This window comes from Mandrillus leucophaeus, unplaced genomic scaffold (genome assembly GCF_000951045.1).
Source record: "Mandrillus leucophaeus isolate KB7577 unplaced genomic scaffold, Mleu.le_1.0 Scaffold378, whole genome shotgun sequence".
In the NCBI taxonomy this organism is placed as follows: domain Eukaryota; kingdom Metazoa; phylum Chordata; class Mammalia; order Primates; family Cercopithecidae; genus Mandrillus; species Mandrillus leucophaeus.
In genome coordinates, this window is record NW_012104009.1 from 1,554,571 (window position 1) to 1,581,531 (window position 26,961).

The window sequence follows — 26,961 nt, forward strand, 5'->3', positions numbered from 1 at the left end:
CAAAGTCCTGGCTTCAAGCGATCCTCCCATCCCGGCTTCCCAAAGTGCTGGGATTACAGGCGTGAGCCACTGTATGGGGTTCTAACTTCTTTAATAAGCCCACTGATGTGCTTTAAATGCTTGTCTCCCCCAAAACTCATGTTCAAATTTAATTGCCATTATAACATTGTTAAGAGGTGGGACCTTGAAGAGGTGATTAGGCCAGGGGTCTATGCCTTCATACATGAGATTAATGCCTATTATAAAAGGGTGAGTTCTGGCCTCCTTGCCACCTCTCTCTTTGCCTTTCCACCTTTCTCCAAGTGAAGAAGAAGATTTCCTCCCCTCTCAAGGATACAGCCTTCAAGGAGCCATCTTGGAATTAGAATCACCAAACTTGCAGGTGCCTTGATAAGTGATTTCCCAGCCACCAGAACTATGAGCCAATACATTTCTATTCTTTATAAATTGTCCAGTCTGTGATCTTCTGTTACAGCAGCATGAAAGCAACTAAGACACACACTAGTCCCATTCATGATGGCTCTGCCCCCATGACTGAATCATCTCCCAAAGCCCCACCACCTAATATTATCACCTTGGGTATTAGGATATCAGCATGTAAGTTTGGGGAGGAAGCAAACATTAAGACTGTAGCAAGACCATTGAAAAATGCTTTGTTTAAGTTAATAGACTTTTTAAAGTGGATTTTGGGTAAGCAGTTAAAATCAGAAGTAACTAAAGGTCTTATTTTCTTAAGATGATTCATCATAAGAGCAATTAAAGCCAATTAATGGCCTTCCATGATGGGCACAGGAAGTATACCTACAAATCATGCTATTTCTTTATTAAACAATGAACAATTGCATAAATCATTGCCAAAATACCACAAAGTTATGGTAAAATTCCAGGATATAAGAATGTGAAAATTGACCCAAAGAACCACACTAAATCTTTCTGTCTCCTCAGTCTTCCTCACTGTAAGCCATCTTATGAAGATCTGGATTTCTCCCTCCCTTATCTTCCTGCTTGTTCAGTCTTCAGAAGACCACATTATAGTTCATTCATCTACTGGGTACCACTGATAGTGGTTAAGAAAATGAGCTCTGGAGCCAGACTTCTTCAGTTGAATCCTATCTCAGCTTTGTGACCTGAGCAATGTACTCAACATCTCTGGGAATGATACCTATTTTAGGTTTATTGCAAACATTAAATGAGTTTCCTACATGAAGAGTGTTTAGAACAATGCCTGTCACACAGTAACTGCTGTTGTTGCTGTTATTGCTGTTTTTATTTTATTTTTTAATTCTGGTTGTTATTTCAAATCAAATATAAACCCTAAATCATGATTTTCAAAGTCCTACTCTTCCCTCCATTTATCTTGATCATCTAGTATGCCCTAGCTTAGTAGTTTTCAAAGCAGGGTTCCAGGGAGAAGGTACTTATGGGAACCACCTAGAGTACTTTTGCCAACCACTCATTTTGTGTCCTCATTCCAGACTATGAATCAATGTCTCAAGAAAGAAAAAAATGGCTGGGCGTGGTGGCCATTTTGATACCTGTAACTTTAGCACTTGGTACTGCCAAAACAGGCAGATTTCTGGAGCCCAGAAGTTCGAGACCAGCATGGACAACATGGAGAAATCCTATCTCTATAAAAAATACAAAAATTAGCCAGGCATGGTGGCATGTGGTCCCAGCTATTTGGGAGGCTGAGCTGGCAGGGTTGCTTGAGCCCAGGAGGTCAAGGCTGTGCTCATACCACTGCACTCCAGCCTGGGTGACAGAGCAAGACCCTGTCTCAAAAAAAAAAAAAGAAAAAAAAATCTCGTGAAGTAATGACTGGATATACGTGTTTTGAAAAAGCTCCTCTGGTTAAAAATAAATGTGACATATTCAATTGGCAATTCTAAGGCTTTGAACAAATAATCCTTTCATGAAAAATAGTTTATCCTCTCATCTTAAGAAATCAGGCAAAGTCTCATTTGAAATGCTTTTAAGCATCACCACTTCTGTGAAATCATCCAAAGTGAAACTCATTTCTACAAAATACTTTGTTTACTCTATTGATTCCCAGGCATTTCTGTTCTATTAAAGCTCACTGTATATACACAGTAAACTTTTCCTGTGGCAGTCAGGGCTCACAGACTCAAACACCTGCAGGAGCTCTGCCAGTAACGTAAATGAGTAAAATACACCACCAAATTGTGAAAGCACATGACCTTCAGCTTCAGTATCAGAGATGCAGTAGGAATTCTCAGGGATTGTGACAGAATAAAAAATGCAAGAAACTTCTATAAAGTATGTATTGGTCCATTCTCACACTGCTATAAAGAACTGTCTGAGACTAGATAATTTATAAAGGAAAGAGATTTAATTGACAGTTCCACATGGCTGGGAAGGCCTCAGGAAACTCACAGTAACAGTAGAAGGCAAAGGGGAGACAAGCACCTTCTTCACAAGGTGGCAGGAGAGAGAAGAGCAGGGGAAACTGCTCCTTATAAAACCATCAGATCCCATGAGAACTCACTATCACAAGAATAGCATGGGGGAAACCACTCCTATGATCCAATCACCTCCCACCAGGTCCCTCCTTTGACACATGGGGATTACAATTCGAGATGAGATTTGGGTGCAAACACAGAGCCAAACCATAGCAGGACACTACTCAGCTCTAACAATTGTTTACTGACATGTGGGAAGGGGGGTTCAATACTGCTAGAAATTCCAGTTATTGAAGAACTGTAAATCTGGACTATTACATTATTTTTGCATTTTAAAAAGCCATTAACAACTAAATCAAATTTAAAACCCTGTATGGGCAAACACCATAGACTCAACAATGCATACCTTCTGGCAAAAATCAGCCTTTGAATTAACAATTATAATCCGGCTTTACATGTTCTTCTTCTTTCACAGAACATAAGATGCTTAAAGGCTCTCTGGACACTTTCTTCACAACATTCCTCACACTGAACATTGCTGTTTAATAACTGTCTTGCCACTGTTACCATAAGGAAGGAGCAAGTTCTGCCTTGTCTACCATTTTACCCACAGCGCCTGTCTCAGTGCCGGGCACAAAAATGGTGCTTGATACATATTTGTTGACTGTCTAATGAAGTCAGGGCCTCATCTTTATCTTCCTCTGTTAATTCAAGAGTATTTAACATAGCATTCTGCATATAATAAACACTATAGAAGTATAGAAGGCTCACATCCAAATTGAACATATGATGGGACACTCATCAATAATGCCCTCTGGTGAGTATAATGTAAACTTTTGTTATAGGACCAACAGATTTGTATACTCACTGTGCAGTAACAGTCCAATACAGTGAGACAGCAAGGATTGCAGAAGAGAAAGAGTTTAATGATTGCAAGGTGCCAAATGAGGAGATGGAAGGAGACCATCAAATCCAATTTCCTTAACCACAATTTAGGGCTGTGGATTTTAGGAGGATTATGGAGGGTGAGGGGCTGAAAAATTGGGGTTGTTAATTGGTTGGAGCAGGGGGTAAGGAGGAGGAATTTATCAGGATGTGGAAATTTCATTCTTTGCTGACTCAGCTCCTCATTGAGTCCTTCATGGTAGCTGGTGTCAGTAGTTTCACTGGTATGCAGTATCTGAAAGAATACCTCAAATGGAAAACAACATTTCACAATGTTCAAATTGTTATCTACAGAGCTGTTAAGGGGAACTATAATCTTATGACAGAGTTTGCATGGTTCTGAAGCAACAGGCCACAAACAACTATGACAGAATGGGTCAGAAAGCAAGCTGACCTAATGATTAATGCTGAATGTACTGCAAGTCTGGTTTATTTTGTTTTTTCCCCTCCCTTTTTTCCTAATTAATTTTACAAAGTTTATAAGGACAGTTTTACTTTCGGCTATAAAAGCAAACTGGAAACTAGCAGAATTTGAGCAAATACTTGAAAAACCAAAGTCAAAGCTAATCTACTTTGGAGGTGACTTTCCTTGATGTGCAAGGAGTTCTTGGGCTCTCCTGCCTCAATTATCAGAACCTTGCCATTTTGTATATGGCAATCCTCCCTTCATCTGGAAAATAGATGTTCTTAATAAACTATCACCAAAAGTACAGGGTACCACAAGGATTAAGATGATATTTTCCTAAGAGACAATGCATGTAAGTCAAAAGGAAGGAAATGAAATAATGAGAAAATCTTCAAAATCTTTTACATCTGGTATTATATCACGAGAACTTTTGGATTTTTGCTTCCTTGTAATAATCTGTTAAGAAAGAGAGAAAGCCTGCATTTGGTGCACCAAATAAAGAATGGAAAGTTGTAGCTGATCTTACATAAAACAGGGAGTCAGGTCATCCCTGTCTGCAAGGAAGCAGTGACCAGGTTATACAAACAAAGCCAAGACTGGAGGTAAAGGGAGAAAAAAATGGGAATAAGTTTGGCCTTTAGAAAGAATTCAAAGACAGAAACCACACAATTAAAGAACTGAAAAAACAGTTTAGTTACGTGTAACTACTAACAATAATATATTAAAACTCTTTTTACTGATGTCCACCCTAGAGTGCTAATTTACAGAAAGGACTAATATTTAATTAAGGACCTGAAAAGAAGTTCTCTTCTGATATTAAGTAAAAAATTTTCCTAAAACACTTGCATTCCCTTTGGCTATAGAGACCTAAGATGATGATAGCTGACATTTATTTAGAACTTATGCCATTTAATTCTCACAACATTCCTATGAGATGGTATTAATCCAAGTTCACCTGTGCTCTGAACCATTCCATTCAACTGTAATTTCTCTATGTGAATTTTTAAAAAGAATTGCTAACAATCTGTTTGAAGAACACATTTAACATTCCTGTTGCCCCAACAAGATAGATACAGCAGTGCTGACATGTAATTCAGCCTGTTTTATAGAGAAATTGAGTTTTCCACTATTGTTTTCACATTGGAGACTTTTCATTGGTATTAAATATTAAATTTAGACCTTTGATAACAAGAATAATACATTCTTTTAAAGAAAAGTATGCTTTACTCAACTCTACCTTTTTGTAATTTTCCTGAGCATTACTAAAAACTCCCTGCAAATAGGACTTGTATTCATTTGCTGTTGTTGTAAAAAAAATTACTACAAATGTAATACCTTAAAGCAACAAAATATATAAGCTCACAGTTCCGTAGGTCAGAACAATATGGCTAGATTCTCTGCTTAGGGTCTCACAAAGGGCTGTGTTCCTTTCTGGAAACTCTGGAGATGAATCCACTTCCAAGTTCATTCTTGCTCTTAATAGAAGTCAGTCCCTTGCATTAAAGGACTGATGTCTCTGTTTCCTCATTGTTTGTCAAACGGGAGCCACATTCAACTTCCAGAGGCTGCCTACAGTCCTCTTCATATGGCCCCTTCCATCTTCAAAGCCAGTAGCAAGAAGTCAGCTCTTTCTTGGCCTTTGAATCTCTCTTACTTTCTCTTCTTTTCATGAACCTATGTGATTAGATCAGGCCCATCTGAATAATCTTCCTACTCTGAGGCCAAATAATTTGGGATTGTAATTACATCTGTAAAAATCACTTCACTGCAGCACCTAGAGTAGTGTTTGATTGAATAGCCAAAGGACAGGGATTTGGGTGGGGGTTGGGCACAGGGGAGCAGGAAGGAGGCATCTTTAGAATTCCATTACCATAGACCTGTGTGTAACTTTCTCAAGCTAAACTCTTTGGCAATAAGATGCTACTCTGCAGAATCTGGTCATCATGTTTAACAAGGCTTTTACTAGAATGAGTCTTCAGATTCTTTACCAAGGAAGGATACTTACTGTGACAAGGTCAACAACTGACTCACCCCATCCACCTTGCCCCTCATGCTGTTTCCCTACCTCCAAGCCATATGCATAGCCTAGAAATGAGGCTCTACCAGACTAGTGGTACACTGTGTCTGAAAATTAAGTGAGTATTCTACAGAGAAGGCAGCAAGGAGCAGCTATAGTCAGAGCCTCATCCCAGCTCCCATTTCTACCTTCATGGTCTTCTGCATATCTTTGGATGACTTTTTCTCCTTTGGTGCAATATGGTGCCTCTGTCCAGGATTTCTGCCTTCCCTTTCCCTCTCCTCTCAGTTTTCCCCCAGTATTTTTTGCCGTTGCAAGAAGCACTCAGCTTTCTGGTAAATTGTGCAACTGTGCAAAAAATATCTGGGAAGAAAACAATTCTTCTATAGAGCCTCCCTCCCTCTTTCTTCTTTCATTCAATTCTGTATACATTGTATGCGGTCAAAAAGGGAAAATTAATTTACACATCAAAGGAAAACGAGATGCCAGGTATCCTAGAATTTGAACTACATAGTTAGAGCAGGAGAACCTAAAATAAGCAACAGGCATGGGTCCCACAGGTTAAAACATGACATACATGAAAGAAGAGCTAAGAAGGCTGGTACCAGGATTGTGAAATTTGCAAGTACTAAGGTGGGTAGGGAAGCATCAATTTCCTTCCTTCCCATTGCTGCTTTTTCCATCCAGACAGGGCCAGCCCTGCACTGAGAAATGAGGACTAGGAAGGACTTTGTTTTCAGGCAGCATTAGGAATGACAACTTATATTCTCACAAGGAAGTGGATTCATGTTAGCACATCTCTGCTCTCAGGTTCTTAGGAATTTGTTCATGTCTGAAAGACACATCCAGATCAGGGACTGCTACATCAGTCTGGCCTTGTTCAATTTCAAATCAGCTCAATGTTCAAAGGAGGATCTGATACTAGCTCTGTGGTGTGATGAACAAGTATTTTTCTTTGAGGACTTATAAGTCATTTTTATTTTTAATCGATAAATAATATTTTAGATGAGCTCGTAGTGCTTGGATGGTATCTCAAATGTTCCAACTGCAATTATGAGAGGGGGAAAAAAAGTGGAAGTCTGAGGTTTATAGGCCACGTCCTGAGAGGGCAAGCAAGCCTCCCATATACCTAGGAAGGTTTTCTATATGTCATACTTCCTAAGATATAGTTCTGTTTTTTTCTAAATGTCATACTTTCTGAGATTTTAAGTTTCTAAAGGACCAAGCAGGTGGCAGTAGTCTTGGACTTCCTGTGGGATCTTACCACATCCTAAAATTCTGTACCAGATTTCAGCTTCCCAAAAAAAATTAACACTTTCAGCAACGGAAAGTTTCATTTTTCTCCTTCTTTAATTGGCACACAAGAAACCAAAGAGAAAGTAAGCACCCAACACCCAGGCTCCGAAAGAGGAAAACCATTTGATCTGTTGGTTCTACAATGGATAATGGCAGAAAGTGACCCCATTGCTTCTTGGTTCATCTTCACCAAGGGGAATTAACTACAATTAGGGATTCATTTCTAACTGCTTTATTTATACCTAAGCCATTCATATGAAAAGGCAAAGGTGACTTTTAGTTTTGAGAGGGTGAAAAATAGCCCCAGCACCTGATGGGTAGGCCTTAATGTCTTCAAGAAAACTAAACAACTTTTGTTCAATATGAACAATAATTGAGCAAGGCAAGGCTGCACTGTGAGATAACACAAGACAGAGACAAGGATGCTCCACAAATACAAAAATATCTGAACTTCCCTTTGTGCTGGCTCACACAAGTGACTACTGTTTCTTTACCAATGAATAGTGAACCCACTTGAATCTCTCCACCTCCAGATAAAATTTACCATGATGCTCTTTTACTTCCTGACAGCAGCTTATCCAGAACTAGACTCCACTTTCCTTAATCCCTCCTTACAACTAGCCAGTACAAGCACGAATTCTACAAGACCTACCCCCTACCAACTCCTTACCGAAATACCTAATAGTTCCTCTCATATGCCGCTTCTATGCTGTAGTAAGCTAAATAAGCCTAACATTTTTTGGTTGTCAGTGAATCCCTGGTAGTTTTTGGTTGGTTGGTAGGCCTTTTTTTTGTTTTGTTTTGTTTTTGTTTTTGTTTTTGTTTTTGACAGAGTCTCGCTCTGTTACCCAGTTTGGAGTGGTGCAATCTTGGCTCACTACAGCCTTCACCTCCCAGGTTCAAGTGATTCTCCTGTCTCAGGCTCCCAAGTAGTCGGGACTACAGGCATGCACCACTACGCCTGGCTAATTTTTGTATTTTTAGTAGAGACGGAGTTTCACCATGTTGACCAGGCTGGTCTTGAACTCCTGACCTCAAATGATCTGCCTGCCTCAGCCTCCCAAAGTGCTGGGATTACAGGCATGAGCCATCCACCGGGCCTGGTTGATAGGCTTCTTCATACAACTATCTGAACTACAATAACTCAAAGCCCTACATCCAAAGCACTTACTATTATAACGAGAAATTGTTGTGACAAGAGTCTTCAGAAATTTCTAAGTTCCCTACATCAAAAAGATTTTTACACAAGTGTGAAAGATTGTATTTTCTTTCCAAGGATATTTCCACCAACATTTCCCATCTTATATGTTGTTCTGCAATATGGCCTTGCCATTCCCCTATCACAAGGTAAAGTTTAATTCTCTTTCTTTGAACCTGAACTGGCCTTACTAACTCTAGTAATCAATGAAATGCAATGTAAGCAATGCTGTGTGACTTTTGAAGCTATATATAAAAAGTACTCATGGCTTCCGTCTACCCAATTTCTCTTATAGCATTAGCTCTCTTGATGATCCCTCCCCAGACAGATCCTCTCAGAATCCAGCTATCATGTTATGAAAAACCCAAGACACATGAAGAACCAATATTTGGTACTTCAGATAAAAGACTCAGCTGAACTCAGCCTTCAAGTCATCTTATTCCAGCCACTAAAACATGTGAACACAGAAACCTCTAAACTATTTCAGTCTTCAGCCATTTTAGTCAGCCTGGCTAAGGCCCCAGACATGGTGGAGCAGAGGGCAGCCATGCTTATATACAATTTCCTGATCTATAGAACCTATGCGCATTTAAAGATGGTTGTTACTTCGTGTCACTAAAACATGCATCATTCACCAGTTTGGGGATTGGACAGGAAATGAAAGTCTGCTAGGCTTCAAGGAAACTATCTATAAGAGGTTCAAGGAAAGTGAGAAAACTGTTTTGGAAGTTGAAGAAAAGGGGACCTTTGTTATGTAGTGGTGGAAACTTTAGTGGGACTGTCACCTAGAGTAATATAGAAATTACTTAACGAATTGATGGATCTGTCTAAGATTTCCAGACAAAACATCAACTGGTATATCTTCCCTGAATATAGTAAGATACAAAAAAGAAGAAGCGTTAACAAGGAATTATTCCATGTTTGAGAAGAATTTAGAGGTACATAAAGGAAGTAGGATTTGCTGGAGTCAATAATAAAACTGATTCTCAATTCCAGATCCTCAATCTAGATAGCAAAATATTCTCAAATTAGGAAATGGCTTCAATACAAAGATCAAATCCAGGTTGGGCTGTAGGATCCTTGTTAAGACCTCAGAAACTGATCATAAGTGTCTCATGATTCAACTAGATAAAGACCATCTAAGGAGCTTACGGATGTTCCTGAAAAATCCTTCCTATTAAACAATAATTTAGGACTCTTAAGGGTATTGCCCCCCAGCAACTTCATAGCGATCCCAAGATAGAGAGGGCCCTGACTTGAAGAAAATTGTGGTTGGAGTTTTTGTCAAATGTAGTGAAATTTCACAAAGTCATAGAATCCACGAAATGTATATGGGTATAAGCACTGCCCACTCAAGCCAAAAGGATCACAGATAGTACAAAAGGAAAAGAAATCTTTGTACCTTCAAACTGCTGTGCACAGGAATCAGGCTGAGAAAACAACTCTCAACCGCAAACACAGCTTAATTTTTATAGAAAAAAAAAGGATGACTCAAAGAAAACTAAGAGACCAGTGATGGAGCCAAAAGCCATAGAGAATCATTACCAGGAAACAGTACTAAGCCTGCGTTAAGAAACTGGCGACACATGATGGCTGAATTTCAGTATTCTGTACACCAGCGATGTCCCTGTGCTCCTCATGTCTCTTCCTCCCCTACCTCTTTGAATGGGGGTGTCTACTGCAGTCAGTCTGTCACTGGGTCTGCCTTGTATCTTGGGTGCATAGAAGGCGAAAGGGGCCAGGTAACTTGTTTCTTTAGGTTATTGGTCTTTAGAAGGGGAAGAACTGGATTCAGAGAGGGATCATTGCCAAAGAACCACATCTGCACCTGAACTGATTTAAACAAGAAGATCCTAGACTTCAAGCTAGACGTCATAATAAGCAGATGCATTGCATTTGAGGAAGAAGGCATGTGTTCGATATATGGGAAGGATGTGTACTGCCATGGCCATAGGACAGATTGTGGCAGACTGTATTTTCTGGAGATGGCCACCACAATATCTCTCATCCCACATGCTCTTATGTGTTGAGACCTTATCACTCTTATATCAAGAGGTGGAGTTTAATACCAACCTCATTAAATTGCGGTTGACCATGGTGGCTTGCTTGTGATCAATAGAATGAGGCAGACAGAGGTGACAGAGCATAGCCCTTGAAGCTAAGTCAGAATAGGTCATGCAACTTCCCCGGGTTCTCTAGGAACATTCTACATCTGTATGTACTACAGGCCATATCCAGAATGTACTACAGAACCTTTCAGAACCCACGTACCATGATGCGGCAAGTGCATGCCCTAAAGAAAGGCCACATGTAAGTGCTCTCCTCAGCAGTCCCGGCTGAACCCAGCCTTCAAGTTGTCCCAGTCCAGGCATTAGACATAAGTGAAGCAATTTCCAGATAATTCCAGCCTGAGCTATCTGAGTTACCCCATCATTTGAAACTTCCTATCTAAGGCCCCAACGAGTCATCTGTGCTCTGCCCTGAATTTCTGACCTGCTGAATCTGCAAGCAAAATAAATTTGGGTGGTTTGTTGTACAGAAAGAGATAACCAAAGCAGACAGTCTAGATGCTGTATTGTCCACTGTACTGGCTTCTATCTCTTTCTGTGTCTTTCTCTTTTTCTTTCTTCGTGTGGCTCTTTAAATTCATTTAAATTTTGAACCATTAATCATGTAGTCCTCAGTCACACTAGACACATTTCAAGTGCTCAAAAGCACATGTGGCTAGTGGCTACCATATTAAACAGCAAAGATGTCGATTATCTCCATCATCACAGAAAGTTCTGTTAGAGAGTGCTAATCCAGAAAATATAGCTTTTATGAGGTTTAACATGGATTGTAAACTCAAAAGTTTTCAAGATGCGGCAGGTAATGTAAACAAGTGAAACAGAATTAGGAAAACAATAGAGACAGCCAAGATTGTAGTAAACTGAAGATCGCGTGCCCTATTTCATGACTGATTATCTTAAACACCATATGAAATAAAAAAAACACATACAGTAGCTGGATATGGCCTATAGTACATGAGTTTTTGACCCTCAGATTATATGAACAATGAAGTAGTACATTGTAAATCAGGACTGTCCCTGAAAATTTGGAGAAAATGATCATAGTTGATATAAAAACTCTGTCATATGCTGATGAGTTGTAGGGATATTTATTTATTGCTCCTTGTGCATTGTACATTTGCCACTAAATTCTCCTACTTTGAATTCAATTTTTAAATTGAAGCCATCAAATACTTGCATCTCAGATCAAGGTAAGAAAAAAAATTTAGAAAATTCAACAGTATGTATTAAGTAAAAAATTTAAAATTCCAAGATCAATAGATTGTTGGAGTCAAAAGCATCCTAGGGAATTTTAAGTCCAATGCATTTATTTTATTTGTGGAAAAAATGAAAGCCAGAGAGGTTAAGTGGCTTGTCTAATATAAAACAAATAGCTATTAGCAGAATCACTAGGGACTTTCTATCTGCAAACATCTGTGAAACAATGAGAGGTCACTCATTTGATAATTGATGATTGAGTGTTGAAGTAATAGGTCACTTGCCCATGTCTATTACAACCCTAACGCAGCAAATTTGCATTGGACTGGCTTTCGGTACAAAGCATCTTCTTAATTTAAAAACAAAAAAATGTCTGGTTTCAGGGCTCTCAACAAGCCACTTGAGAAATGGCTTTGATTACAGGGGGCATTTCAGGGCTCCTCAAATAACACTCAAAGCCAACCTTGAACAACTGAAGAAAATCAAAATATTTTACCCCAAAATATATTTATCTGACATATTTTGAAATGACTGCCACAGGGCCAACAGACACAAGTAGCCCTACAAAGCTATCTTTGTGGGGGAAATTTGTATCTGTAAAGAATGCCCATTAATGCAGCTTTGGCTTCCCTTTCTAAGCCTTTCCCAGATCTTAGAGAGATTAAACTGAGAGTCTGACATCTTTAAAGGTCTGAAAAGAGACATTTACCACCTATTCTCTCTGAGGGCTGCTATCTATAAGTCTTCATCAACATAACAAGGACACCTTTGCTAGCCAGGCCTCTTCCTTTCTCCCTCCCACAACCTGTCTTGCCACTAACACCTGCTTTACCAACCTAACCTACCTATTTTTGACCATACTCTGAGCCCGCATTCTTTCTATAACCTCAGGATGGTGTATAAGCTTCTGTACCTCATTGGGGGTGGGGTCTTCATTCTGAAGGTTCCTGTGTATACATGTTAAATAAATTTGTGTGCCTTTTCTTCTATCAATCAATCAGCCTCATGTCTGTGATTTTTCAGGCAACCTTCAGGTTTTATGCTAGGAACCAGGACACAACCAAAAAGAACCTAGAAAAAGAAATCAAACAGAATGATGCCAGATTATTATAATAAGCCTTCAGAAATAAAAGACACTCAAAATAGCCCTGATAGTTTAAAGTCGTTCCTTGTAGTCCCCAGTATGTTTTTTGTAGTTTGTAACCTAAAGCCTCTATGCATCTATAAATACCCACATATTATCCTTATGCTTTATAAATGCAATTACTGCATATAGCTGCTTCAAGAAACACTAGCTGCCTCTAAATTGGTTTCACTTTCCTAGTAAGGTTTGATTCTGTTGTTACCATTCCCATCATGACTCAGTTCCTACAGCAGAGAAACTGTAAGCACAGAAAATATCTAAAAATTGTAGGAAGCAAACGCATGTTACTGTGGTATAATAAAAAATATATTTGATTTTGTCCGGTTCCTGGCACAGAACTTCTAAGCCCCTGTAATTTCCTTTTGTTATTCATAAAAAGCCCCCATTGATCCCACCTGAGCTTATGCTAATGCGTGACTTAGGGTAGGGTCCCTGGATAGCCCCCGGTGGGACTGGTCACCAGAAAGACCAAGTGATTAGAGGGTTGGAATTTCAGCCAGAACCGTGATCCTCCACGAAGGGACTGGAGGTTAAGCTCTCTAAAATTCGAACAATGAGACTTGATGAATTTCCAGGTTAGTGAACATATCCACAAGCCAGGGAGTGCAGTGCACCCCAACTCCACGGCAACAGAAGCTCCTGCCCTCAGCACCCTTTCAGACCTCACCCTCGGTCCCTTTTTATCTGGCTCTTCATCTGTATCCTTGGTAATATCCTTTATATTAAACTATAATGTTTCTTTGAGGTTTGTAAGCCATTATAGCACACTGTTGAATCTAAGGAGAGGGTTATGGGAACCCTCAATTTATAACCGGTTGGTCAGAAGTACAGGTGAAAACCTAGCACTTGAAATTGGCATCTAAAGTGGGAGGCAGTCTTGTGGACCTGGGTCCTTATTCTGTGGGGTGTTTGCTGACCCAGGTAGTAAGTTTCAGAATTAAATTGTAGGACTCTTCAGTTGGTGTCCAGAGTATCGGAGAATTGGTTGGTGGGGGGAAAAAACCAAGCATTTGTTTTCTTTTAGTTCTGCTTCAATTGCAAGATATTTAAGGCTCCCTTCTGCCTACATGGGCAATCTAGCAACAACCAAAAAAAAAGTTTCTTTGATATAACTTTTTCAGATAGTAAGATGTTCCATCTGCTAATTAAGGCTCTGTGAGATGCCTGACCTTCCATGATGAGGTGCTTATTAAGCTCCTTTGGTTCCAGCCCCTGACTGTGATAGAACCAGATAAACATCTTACTTAAATGCTAATAAGAAACCATTTTAGTTAAGAACTTTGATGTTACATGTGCACTGCGGATTGGAGACTCTCATTTAATACATAATGAAAAGGTTAGGTTTGTTTTCTTTTCACATGCCCCTCTCTTCCTACAAACTACATTAAGATTTTCTTCTTTCCTTCAGCATCATTTCCTAAATTTTAAACAGATATGACTCATTTTTATTATATCTAGAAAGGTGGTTTCTTTTTTTTTTTTGGCTTTTTAAAAAAATTATTCAATTAAACAGAGGTAAGTGCAACTTGAGAATTTTAGTATCTAAGCTGAATGATTAAGGAAAAAAAAAATCTGATTTTTAAAAGATACTTTGACTCTGAAAAAGATCAGGATCAAATGACCAGATTTAATACATGATATTGAAATTTATCAGAAACAATACATTTAAGCATTTGCATCATGATAACAATTCACTATTAAAATTATGAAGTTCTAAACATGATGTTTATTTTATTAAGTTTTAAGGACCACTTATATCAAAATTACCACAGATTCTTATTTTTTTTAAAATACAGATCCCTGGGCCGCACCTTAGATTTAGTGACTCACTTTCTTTGGAATCTGCATTTCCTTAAGTTCTATAACAGACATAAGGCTTTTGAAAACTACCTTTATAGAGAGACATAGAGCACTATTTTTCTAACTTCCCAAGTAAATTTAATCTGACTTATAGTTAGGGATTTGCTGTGGGGGTAGAAAACCTTTTTTATGGCGATAATAGGAACTAGTCTACCAGACTACCATGCACAAAATAATTCAATAAGTATTATTCATAAATACAGATTTGTTAAGAACTTCAGCCATCTAATGCACTCACTTGACCATTTCCTTCTTTAGCAATGAAAGCAAAGGCAGAAAAGAATAAAAAATTACTTTTTTTTTTTTTTTTTTTTTTTGAGATGGAGTCTAGCTCTGTCACCAGGCTGGAGTACAGTGGCACGATGTCAGCTCACTGCAACCTCTGCCTCCTGGGTTCAAGTGATTCTCTTGTCTCAGCCTCCCCAGTAGCTGGGACTACAGGCATGTGCCACCATACTCAGCTAATTTTTGTATTTTCAGTAGAGACAGGGTTTCACCATGTTGGCCAGGATGGTCTCAATCTCTTGACTTCATGATCTGCCTGCCTTGGCCTCCCAAAGTGCTGGGATTACAGACATGAGCCACCGCGCCTGGCCAAAAAAATTACTTTATTAATATATTCACAAAACCAAATTACAGAACTCCTAAAAGAGTTTCTAAAGATGACTTTGGAAGAATTGGCTTTACAATGCAGAAGTTAATTAAGTGGGTTGGGGTAATTGTACAAAAAAATTGTCCTGAATGATTATGTGAGATAAAGGCTTATTTGTGAAGAATGAGAGCGTCATTGGTAGAATAAAGGGGAGAAGGGGCAATGGTTTGACCAACTACCTCCCTTCTGGAATCCTGCAGAACTCAATTAAAATTCAACTGGAGTTGTAAATGACATGCTTTATTAATGCACTTCCAGTAATGTTTGCTCTTGACAATCCTAATACAATTTACTGAAAGGGAAGTCCTTACATGAAAAAATGTTGTGTTTCACAAAAGGCTGATTTTTGTTCTCAAGAAATCATTACTGCTACCTCTCCTGGCTGAGAGAAATGTGTTTACTATTGCCTATAAAAATGGCAAGTGTTTCAAAATAAATTTATATGAAACAATTACAGTAAATGAATCATTAGAAACTTTACATGTATCAGCATAGTTTCTCTTAGAAGATAGTTAACAAAATTAACTTTACACCTATGCCAAGAAGTAATGAAATAAACAAGTTACATTAATGTTATAATGTGCTTTTAATAGTCAGTAAGAACTTAGCAAATATCTGCCTCATCAACTTCAGCTCCCAAATAACAAGTCATTGCTTATGGTCATTAAAAGTACATAAGTACATCAGGCAAAATTAGATTAACTTATTAACCAAGATTACATCATAGTCATATTTTGTTGGTTTTTATCAATAAATTAAATATTGGAAGCCTTAGTCCTACTCAGTCGGATGCAATTTTAATTGGAAAAGGACACACAGCTAAGGAGTAGCTGATCTAAACTGATAATTCTTGATTCAACGGAATTGTGAAGTATTGTGATTTATCACCCTCACAAGACTTTTAATAATAGGAGAGTCTTTGAGTATGAAAATGTGCTTCTCACGTTGACTCATATTTTTTCTCCTGCAGTGAGTTGGGAGTAGAGAAAGAAAATAGATATTCTATTGTTATGTCATTGCCCGCCAAGTTTTCCCAATACTGTGAAAATTAACCCTGTGAGATTTCTGGCAGCCAGGTACGACAGCAAAAACCTTGGATTCAAAATTGTCCAACTGGTTATTTTGCGTGGATTGGGCTGCCATTTTGCTCTTTCCATGTGACAAGGTACAATCAGGTTTCACTGAGTTGTTCCCAGCACAGTTCTAACAACAACAAGACCTCATTTTTTTATTTTAAAACCTCACACCAGCATGGTCTATTGGCTTTTGGTGCCATCTCAATTGTTCTTAAGAGTCAGTCTCTTAATGCCAGAGTCAATGTCTTGGTCATGGAAGAATCAGACTTTAATGTAACAAGTGAAATGAGCACCCTGTGCAGAGACCAGGCAGCTCATGAAAAGCCAGCAGAGAACTTGTTTCCTTGGCAATCCCTCTTGGTTCTATGGGGCCTGATTTCATTATCCGGAAACAAATTCTTATCATTGAGAGAAAGAATTCCTTTAAACCACGTGTTGCTTGTTGGAGAGCAATGCTACAGCAATGAAATAGTTCTAGTTCTAAAACATGGAGAAGTTTGGAGATGTTCAGAGATCAGTGACTCTACTGCTGCTCAATCAATTCAGGATCTATATAGTTGAATAAGCAATATGAAATGGCTTAACACTGATTTCTTTGCCTTGATAATGTACTATGCTGTTAACTTTTCTTACTACATTTATCCTTTAGGGTTAAATCACAATTATGTTGCCATTGAATTATTGCCATCACTTTATAAAATATAACATAAAAAGCATTATTAGCAATAGCCAAAAGATGAATACAACCCAAAGGTACATCAGTGGATGAATGGATAAACAAATGTGGTATACCCACAATGGGAAGTCATTCCATCATAAAAATGAATGAAGTATCAGCCGGGCGCAGTGGCTCACGCCTGTAATCCCAGCACTTTGGGAGACCCAGGCCGGTGGATCACGAGGTCAAGAGATCGAGACCATCCTGGCCAACATGGTAAAACCCTGTCTCTACTAAAATACAAAAATTAGCTGGGCGTGGTGGTGTGCTCCTGTAGTCCCAACTACTCGGGAGGCTGAGGCAGGAGAATGGCGTAAACCAGGGAGGTGGAGCTTGCAGTGAGCTGAGATCCGGCCACTGCACTCCAGCCTGGGTGACAGAGCAAGACTCCACCTCAAAAAAAAAGAAAAAAAAAAAAGTAATTGCAACAAAAGCAAAAATTGATTAGTGGGATCTAATTAAACTACAGAGCTTCTGCGCAGCAAAAGAAACTATCATCAGCGTGAACAGACAGCTTATAGAATGGGAGAAAATTTTTCAATCTATTCATCTGACAAAGGTCTAGTATCTGGAATCTACAAGAAACTTAAACAAATTTACAAGAAAAAAACAAACAATCCCATTAAAAAGTGGGCAAAGGACATGAGCAGACACTTCTCAAAAGAAGACATTTATGTGGCCAACATAAGTTGTGAAAAAACAACATGAGTTATGACAAAAAACTCAGCATCACTAATCGTTAAAGAAATGCAAATCAAAACCACAATGACATACCATCTTATGCCAGTCAGAATGGCAATTATTAAATAGTCAAGAAACAACAGATGCTGGAGAGGCTGTGGAGAAATAGGGATGCTTTTACACTGTTGGTGGGAATGTAAATTAGTTCAACCAATGTGGAAGGCAGCGTGGCAATTCCTTAAAGACCTAGAACCAGAAATACCATTTGACCCAGCAATTCCATTACTTGGTATATACCCAAAGGAATATAAATTATTCTATCATAAAGATACATGCATGCATATGTTCACTGCAGACTATTCACAATAGCAAAGACATGGAATCAACTTAAATACCCATCAATGATAGACTGGATAAAGAAAATGTGGTACATATACAGCATGGAATACTATACAGCCGTAAAGAGGAATGAGATCATGTCCTTTGCAGGGACATGGATAAAGCTGGAAGCCATTATCCTCAGCAAGCTAATGCAGGAACAGAAAGCCAAAACACCACATGTTCTCACTTATAAGTAGGAGCTGAACAATGAGAAGATGTAAACCCAAGGAGGGGAAAAAAATCACACTAGTACTATGGGGGAGTGCAGGGGAAGTGAGAGCATCAGGATAAACAGCTAATGCATGAGGGCCTTAATACCTAGGTGATGGTTTGATAGGTGCAGCAAATCACCATGGCACATGTTTATCCAGGTAACAAACCTGTCTATCCTACATATGTACCCTGGCATTTAACATAAAATAAATATATGTAAAGGCTTTTGCATCTTAAAAAAAAAAAGTACTGGGTTAGACAGTTACTAAGAGAGAAGTAATAAGTTTGGAAAATAGAGCCCAGATACTTACAACACAGAGAAATAAAACAAAAAACATGGACAGAAGTGGGGTTTTTAAGTCTAAATCTTGTTGGTAATGGATAGGGCAATCTAACCTTGACGAATGCTGTGACACCAGAAGACAGGCTGGATGCTGAGTAATAGCCTGTTAATTCAAATACCCTGAGAAGAAAGCACAGCTAAATGCAAGCTGGTCCCTAGGGCTCCATTTCAAATTGAATTTGGTGATCTCACCACCTGCTTCATTGTTCAGGTTCCAGAAAACCCTCTCCACACTTCTCCTTCTCTTGTCTTGACTGTGCCGTTAGTCCTATCTGCTGCTTCTGCCTGATACTTTAGATGTCAAATCCACAGGCTTGAGTCACAACTACAAAGCCATAATTTAACCTTCCTTTAAATTCACCTAGAAGGACAGACTGCCCTAAATATGTCCATGAATGCTGGGTTTCAGGGCTGGATTCCATGGACCATGGGTTTGTCCCGTTGCAGCAGTTCTCAGTTTCATCGAACATAAAGAGACTTGTAAGGTCTTATGTGAACCAGCTCCTATAGTTTTTATGTCTCATATTTTTACTCTCTTTAATGAGTCTCAAATTTTCTAACTAGGCATACTTGCTCTGAAAGAAATTCTGTGCCCGAAACTCATTTAGGATGTCAAATGTATTTCTTTTTTTTTTTTTTTCCCCAAGGTTGGCACAATATAAAATGACCCAACACTTGGAGTCAGATAGTCACGTAAGGAAGGGCCAGGTCACATTTTAGAAGGAAACATCAAAGAAAGCAAGAGGCAGCATCTTGTATCTATCAGTCTGCTTGCCAAGAGGAGGCAGGGAGCCTGTGAAGATGCAGAGATGCAGGATTATCAGCATTAGGACCAAGAGCATTGAATTGTTCTGCTTTGGAGAGGCTCAGAAGATGTCACAGTGTCAGCAAGGTATCAGAGCCAACAACATGCATCACTTTAGGACAGGTGACTGGCATCCAAATAAGAGTCAACAGGCACCCAGCAGGCATGCCCCTGGATTACTCTTCCTTGGCAAAAACAGGCGTAATTAATGCATCACAAAAATTTCACATAATCCCAATATATATGATTCAGGGAGCATGAGGAGTGATAGGGAAGTTAGGTATACCTGGGTATATCCATTGTGCAAGATGGGCTTTTTTGGTGGGAAAACTGAAGTTCGCAGCCCAGTGCTCCAGGTAGCCAATGTCAATCAAGCAACACAACTGTGCTGTATGATACTAAATTGCCAACCAGGATGGATCTAGCTCTAATCTGATAATGTAGAAAAATACAACCAGCAAGTGAATGTGACTTTAGATAGAATACCTCTTTGAAAATCAAAGCAAAGAAAATGTATTGTTAATTGGAAAGGGGAATTATAAAAATTGAAAACACTCCTTATACTTTTATTGTATTTTTGAGTTTTAAAAATGATTTCCCATGCATGTTCTCATTTTATCCTTCCAACAACTTTGTGGTAGGTACAGAAGTGTCATCTCATTTTGTTGATAAGTAAACAAAGAGACAGAAAGTTTCCATGAGAGGACAAAACTTGGAAGATTTAGCAAATGGTTCTGCATAGCTGGGGATGGTTCAGAATCATGGCAGGAGGCAAAAGGCACATCTTACATGGCGGCAGCAAGACAAGAAAATTTCAGGTTTAAGAATGATGTTTTGTCTACTCAGATGCTCTGCCCAGGTTATTAGAAAAAAAGAGAGGAGAGGAGATGAAACATAACTGAAATGTATTATTCCCCACTTCAATCAGATCTCCGTACAAATGTCACCTCAGAAGAGACACTGTGGCTTAAAATGGCAGCTTGAGGCTTTTCGCCCTCCATCGCTTTCCCCTGCCTTCTTTCTCTTCTGGCATCTGTGATCTCCTGATACACTGTTGGTACTGCTGTTAACTTGTCTTGTCTTCCTCAGTGGAATGTAAGCACCTTGAGAATTGGAACTTTTTCTATTTTGTTTACAGATGTATAGCTAGTCCCTAAAACAATGTTTTAAGAGGTGGATAAATATGTGTTAAATGGATTAATGAGTAACTTGAGGGGCTTCTATGTGCCAACTCTTTTAGGCAGTATATTAGTTCATTTACACACTGCTGATAAAGACATACCTGAGACCGGGGAGAAAAAGAGGTTTAATTGGACTTACAGTTCCACATGGCTGGGGAAGCCTCAGAATCATGGCAGGAGGTGAAAGGCAGTTCTTACATGGTGACAGCAATAGAAAATGAGGAAGAAGCAAAAGCAGAACCTCCTGCTAAACCCATCAGATACCATGAGACTTATTCACTACCATGAGAATTGCATGGGAAAGACCGCCCCCTATGATTCAATTTCCTCCCCCAAGTCTCTCCCACAACATGTGGGAATTCTGGGAGATACGATTGAAGTTGAGATTTGGTGGGAACACAGCCAAACCATCTCATTCCACCACTGGCTCCTCTACATCTCATGTCCTCACATTTCAAAACCAACCATGCCTTCCCAACAGTCCCCCAAAGTCTTAACTCATTTCAGCATTAAGCAAAAAGTCCACAGTCCAAAGGCTCATCTGAGACGAGGCAAGTCCCTTCTGCCTATGAGCCTGTAGAATCAAAAGCAAACTAGTTACTTCCTAGATACAATGGCGGTACAGGTATTGGGTAAATAAAGCCATTCCAAATGGAAGAAATTAGCCAAAACAAAGGGGCTACAGGGCCCATGCAAGTCCAAAATCCAACCAGGCAGTCGAACTTTAAAGCCCCAAAATGACCTCCTTTGACTCCAGGTCTCACATCCAGGTTATACTAATGCAAGAGGTGAGTTTCCATGGTCTTGGGCAGCTCCAGCCCTGTGGCTTTGCAGGGCACACCCTCCCTCCTGGCTGCTTTCAAGGCCTGGCACTGAGTGTAGCTTTTCCAGGCACACGGTTCAAGCTGTTGGTGGATCTACCATTCTGGGGTCTGGAGGACAGTAGCCCTCTTATTACAGCTCCACTAGGCAGTGCCCCAGTAGGGATTCTATGTGGGTGCCCCGACCTCGGATTTCCCTTCTGCACTGCCCTAGCAGAGGTTCTCCATGAGGTCCCTGCTCCTGCAGCAGACTTTTGTCTGAGCACCCAGGCATTTCTATACATTTTCTGAAATCTAGGCAGAGATTCCCAAACCTTAATTCTTGACTTCTGTGCACCTACAGGCTCAACACCACGTGGAAGCTGCCAAGGCTTGGGGCTTCCACCCTCTGAAGCCACAGCTTGAGCTCTACGTTGGCCCCTTTCAGCCACTGCTGCAGCGGCTGGGACACAGGGCACCAAGTCCCTAGGGTGCACACAGTAGGGTGACCCTGGGCTCAGCCCACAAAACCACCTTTTTCCTTCTGGGCCTCCAGGCCTGTGATGGGAGGGGCTGCCCTGAAGGTCTCTGACATTGCCTGGAGATATTTTCCCCATGGTCTTGAGGATTAACATTAGACTCCTTGCTACTTATGCAAATTTCTGCAGCCAGCTTGAATTCCTCCCTAAACAAAAAAAAAAAAAAAAAAAAAAAGGGCGGGGGGGTTTTTCTTTTCTACTGCATCGTCAGGCTGCAAATTTTCTGAACTCTTATGCTCTGTGTTCCCTTTAAAATGGAATGCTTTTAATAGCACCCAAGCCACCTTTTGAATGCTTTGCTGCTTAGAAATTTCTTCTGCCAGATACCCTAAATCATCTCTCTCAAGTTCAAAGTTCCACAAATCTCTAGGGCAGGGACAAAACGTCGCCAGTCTTTTTGCTAAAACATAATGAGAGTCACCTTTGCTCTAGTTCCCAAAAAGTTCCTCATCTCCATCTGAGACTACCTCAGCTTGGACCTTATTGTTCATATCACTATCAGCATTTTTGTCAAAGCCATTCAATGAGTCTCTAGGAGGTTCCAAACTTTCCCACATTTTCCTGTCTTCTTTTGAGCCCTCCAAACTATCCAACCTCTGCCTGCTACCCAGTTCCCAAGTCACTTCCACATTTTGGGGTATCTTTTCAGCAGTAACTCACTCTACTGGTACCAATTTACTGTATTAGTTCACTTTCACACAGCCGATAAAGACATACCTGAGACTGGGAAGAAAAAGAGGTTTAATTGGACTTACAGTTCCATGTGGCTGGGGAGGCCTCAGAATCATGGGAGGAGGCAAAAGACACTACTTACATGGTGGCAGCAGGAGAAAATGAGGAAGAAGTGAAAGCAGAAACCCCTGATAAACCCATCAGAATTCATGAGACTTATTCACTACCACAAGAATAGCATGGGAAAGACTGGCCCCCATGATTCAGTTACCGCTTCCTGGGCCTCTCCCACAACATGGGGGAATTCTAGGAGATACAATTCAAGTTGAGATTTGGTGGAGACAGAGCCGAATCATATCGGGTCATTCATGAATCATCCCACCCAAAGGAACTAGGTCTCTGAACAATAAAGAAAGGGTGTGCCAAGTCTTCCGAGGTCAGATTCAAATGGCTAAGACAATCCTATCCGTGTTTAGACAAAGAGCATTTGTGGGTCTGTTTCATGGATTGTGGAGTAGAGGAGAGCTGAGTCTGTTATGGTTTATTTGTTGGAGGGAGATTGTTCTGCAAATGAGGCTAAGACCATTCCTTTCTCTCACTGATTCTCAAGAGGAAGCTTATGCCAGAAAAAAGAAAATCTTCTTTGTATGAACTGTGAGATTATCTCTGGCTACTAAATGTTAGGACACTAAACTACTGAGAACTAGTGGGCAAACTTTTGTTCCATAGACTAGAAATTTAAAACGTACCATGGTGCAACAGAACAAGCATGGATTTGGACTTACACCTATGTGATCCTGGAAATCCTCTTACTAATAAATGTGTAACCTCGGCATCTCTCTGTAAAATGGCAGTAAGGAGGTACTGTAAGGGCTAAATGAGATATTTCCTGTGAAAGTATTTTGAAAATCAGAAAAAATTACACCAATGAAATTTGTGTTTGTTCATTTGGAATCAAACACAGTAAGTATATTTTATCAATTACTTGCCTTTATGGTAGGACGCAGGGTGAATTTAATTCAAGGGAATAAAACAATTAGAATAATTTAGACTTAAACATTTTTTTCTCTCCCTTCTTTCTCTCTGTCTGTCCTGCCCTACCTCCCTTCTCTCTCCCTTTTCTCTCTCTCTCTTCTTTCTCTCTCTCACACAAACACACTCATACACTTACAAATACACACTCACACACATGCGGGTTAACACCCACAGCCACTGAGAGGGAAAGAACTGACTCTTCTACACAGTGTCCGCCCACACACCTGAAACCTTCTGACCACCTGCCTCTAATATCTGAATTCTTGGTTAATGAGCTCTTATCTTCAGTCTCAAAAGAAAGAATCAGACGTTTTGTAAATATGATGACTTTGAATAAAACTTTTAGGACCTCAAACTCTTTTCCTGAGTGCCAAAACCACTACCTAGTCACCCCTCAGCTGTGCCCACAGATTCCTACAGAGAGTCTGAGTCCCAACCACTCCTGACCCCCAACCTCCTAGGTGAGTCTACATTTTCAAATAGCAGAAATTTCAATGTTTCCCTTAGAATTCAGAATCTTTCCAATTTATTTTTCTAAGCTATAGTTTGTCCCCTAAGATATATATATTTACATTTTTAAAATAAAATTTGGTCATCTCAGTCCGTTTTAGTCCAGGCTTCATACAGAAGAGTTTCAGCCTGAAATGACTGAAAAATCTGTGTCCCATAAAAATGACAAGCCACTCAAAATCTTGCCTGGTCCCAGAGTGCCATCTAGTGACTGCAAGTTGAAATGACAGCCTCCAAATCTTTACTGACACTTTTCTGCAAAAAGCCGTGCAGAGAAAGCACGCCTGTTCTTGCTCTTATCAGAGTATTAAATTAGGTGGTCACAGCACTCACATACATGATGAACTATGTGGGGTGGTTGTGGGAGTTAAACTGTGTGTGTGTGTGTGTGTGTGTGTGTGTGCGCGCGCGCGCGCGCGCGCGTGCGTGTGTTTAGGACAGAAGGATGAAATGGTTTAACTGCTTATTAAAAGAAATCCTCTGGATACGGTGTGTAAAACAATACTAACAGTATACAAGATGGAGTCCGGGAAAGCAATAAAGATAACAACAATTCAAGCAAGTGCTAATGATAGGTTACACTAGGGTGGCAATGGTGAGATCCTGGATATATTCTGAAAAATAGCTGGCAGGATTTGCTGAGGGGCTTAATGTAGAGTGAAACAAAAAGAGGAGTCGAGGATAACTTCCAGGTTTTTAACCCGAACAATTAAGAGAATCGTATTGTCATTTATCAAGTTGGGACAGATTGGGTGAATCTCAGTCTACAGGGTAATCCTCAAGATCTGCATAAATAAAATCCTGTTTCCAGGGGTTTGGACTGTGCCGTTAACTCAAAGCACCTTTCACTAAAACAAGGGCTGATTGTTGAAGAGAAGATGGCTGAGGCTGCGCAGATGGATCCAAAGAAACCCATCGGTACTGTCAGACGTAACCAAGACCTTAGAAGATTTTTCCTCAGCAACCACAGCACACTGCTCAGAAAAACATGCAGGAGCCCTTGACAAAGGCAAGCCAAACAAACTCAGCCAAGACCGGAGCCCGATAGGTTAGCCTCAGTTCCCAGCGTGCAAGGAATTAAAAGAAAACAAACATGTAAATCTCAACAATCGAACTCCCCACAGCCACTGAATGAACTACAGCCGGTATCCATGAAGCTGGTTAGTGGGCTCGTGGTAGTGGCTTAGTTTTTCAGATACTTGTCCAGGACACTCTTCACAAGTCCTTGGTACTCCAGATTATTTCAGGCCAATTAAAAGTCCCCCTTCTCTTCATCCCACCTTTGATGATGACCGCCATGCAACAGAGGTACTTCTAGCAATGATGGATCAGTTTTTAAAGATGTCCTCCTTCTAAGACTTATTGTTCCATTTAAAGCTTAGCTGCTCCTAGCAACATAGATGCCCTAGAAATGGGTCAGTTGTGTTTTCTCCCAAAAGAATCTGCCTGCAGAGCTCACTCACTCCTGTGTGCTCCAGGCAGGGCTAGAGCATGTGCCCTATTTGCAGAAGAGATAAGTTCAGATGTTCATTTGTCATAACCTATTATGTGTCTGTCACTCTGCTAGATTCTCAGGTTCAACAGTGACTAAGACATCCCTCCTCCCAGAAATCCAATGGAAGAGAAAGCCAAGAGGAAAGAAAAACAAATCTTTAGAACTGTGTAATAAGATTTTATTTGTGAGATATAATGAAATTGTATGTGCTTCATACTCCGATTAGCACATAAGCACTCATTAAATATTAGGTTCATCAAAAATCTTAATTTAACATATTTTACCAAAATTTAAAAGATGGTGGAAAGACAGGGCCTCCTTCCAGCCCTGTTTCCCTCATTAGTGGCCCATTCTCAGTACTCCAGAGGTTTCAACTCCCTCTTTCCTGTGTCTCCTGCATCACGTCAGTGGCCTGGTCCTTTGGTTCTATCTCTACAGTGTCTCTTTCACCTATTCCTACCTGTTTTTGCTGACTCCTGTGAAATTCAGTCATACCCCATCACCCTCTAAATCAAATGAAATCCTCACCCTGACATCCAAGGTCACAGTAAAGCCATGTTTTCAGTCCCATGGCCCACAACTTTCCCAACCATCCTCTGCCTCAGCCAAACTGGATTCCCACTGATCCCAAAGCTACCTCCTGCTTTACTCTTGCTTTGCCATGACCGGGAATCCTCTTCCTGCCATCTTAACCAGCAAAGGTTCTATTTTATTATTTTATTTTTTTTAAGAGGCAGAGTCTCACTCTGTCACCCAGGCCAGAGTGCAGTGACTCTGTCATAGCTGACTGCACCCTTGAACTCCTGGGCTTAAGCCATCCTCCCACCTCACCCTCCCGAGTAACTAGGACTACAGGCATGCCGTCACACTTTAAAAATTAGAAGATTTTTCCTGATGTTTTACTTTTTGTGGAGATGGGGTGTCCTATGTTGCCCAGGCTGGGCTGAAACTCCTGGACACAAACAATCCTCTGGCCTCAGCCTCCCAAAGCACTGGGATTACATGCATGAGCTGCCGCATCCAGCCAGTTCTATTCATTTTTAAAGATCCACTCTCCTCCATGAAACATTTCCTTGTTTCCCAATTCAGATGTTTTTTGAATCTGCCTAGAATTTTCTTGAGATGCCTATTTCATTATTTCATGTCTTACAGTTATTTAATTAGTTTTCAACTCCTCCCTACTAAATTGTAAATTTCCCAAGGGTGTGTACTGTGTTTCATTTATAAGAGGAAGCAGAGTAGTGATTAACAGCACAGGCTACAAATCCAAATTATCTGGGTTTACATTTTGGCTCTGCCACTTGCTAG